Genomic DNA, 1,340 nt, shown 5'->3' on the forward strand with positions numbered 1-1,340 from the left:
AGTGGGCAGAAGACAAAAAGCAAATCCTTTCCCTGCTCTCTGAGGGCAATAGAGCATGTTCCTGCAGAACAGATAGGCCAAGGTTTCTACTCCAGACTCTTCCTGGTACCCCAAAAAAGAGGGCACCTGGCACCCCATCCTCGATCTATCCATTCTAAACACCTTTCTGGTGATACCAAAATTCAAAATGCTCACCCTACAGCAGCTTCTACCTATGCTCTCCAAGGATGCTTGGTTAGCCACCCTTGACCTAAAAAAGGCCTACCTACACATCCCAGTCAAGGAATCATGCAGGAAATATCTACGTTTCCGGGCTGGATCACTGCACTTTCAGTTCTCTGCGCTTCCTTTTGGCTTATCCACTGCTCCCAGAGTTTTCACAAAATGTCTGGCTCCTGCCACTGCTTTTTGCAGGCAAAGAAATATTAAAATTTACCCACATTTAGACGAATGCCTGATTCAGGCAGACAGTCAGGAAAAGCTGCTAAAGCACATGACCTTTGTAAAGGACCTATTGACCTCCCTGGGGTATACTATCAACAAAAAGAAATCCAAACTAGTACCCACCCAAAAAAATTTATTCCTGGGAGCAAGCCCGGACACAGCATCCCAGATGGCATTCCTTACACCAGAAAAGCAAACCTTCCTGACAGCCAACTTCCCTCAACTAGCCACCAGACCCCAGTTATCCGCAAGGAAAATCCTGCAAGCTCTGGGGTTCATGGCTTCTTGTATTCTACTCATTCCATATGCCAGACTGCTTATGAAGAAATTACAATGGTACCTAAAAATCCTTTGGTGTCAACACTCCCAAGACCTGGAAACTCTTATACCAATGATACCTTGTTGAAGGAAAGATTTTCTTTGGTGGGCAGCAGCATGCTACCACAACAAGGCACTACCCTTCTCACAACCCCACGCCACCCAGACCCTCACCGCAGACTCATCAGACTATGCCTGGGGTGCACACCTGGACGGCAGGTGGATACAGGGCCAATGGAGCCAACGTCAAATACATCTGCATATCAACCAAAAAAAGATGTTAGCTGTCCAGCATGCTCTGACAGCTTTCAGACCCCTATTCTCCCTGGGGGCTCTACTGATCAAAACAGACAACACCACTGTGATGTGATATGTCAACAAACAGGGAGGGAGTCACTCATGCCCTCTGTGCAGGCTCTCCATGACCCTTTGGCACACGGACTCAGCCATGCAACTACACCGGTTAGCACAATTCCTGCCAGGCTCTCTCAATTCTCTGGCAGACAACTTAAGCAGAAGTCTTCTGGACCCTCAAGTGGCAGCTAGACCAAAGAACCTTCACCCTTGTAACCCAGAAA

The sequence above is a fragment of the Protopterus annectens genome, chromosome 2.part0 (assembly GCF_019279795.1).
Source record: "Protopterus annectens isolate FY-2018-M chromosome 2.part0, PAN1.0, whole genome shotgun sequence".
Lineage (NCBI taxonomy): Eukaryota > Metazoa > Chordata > Ceratodontiformes > Protopteridae > Protopterus > Protopterus annectens.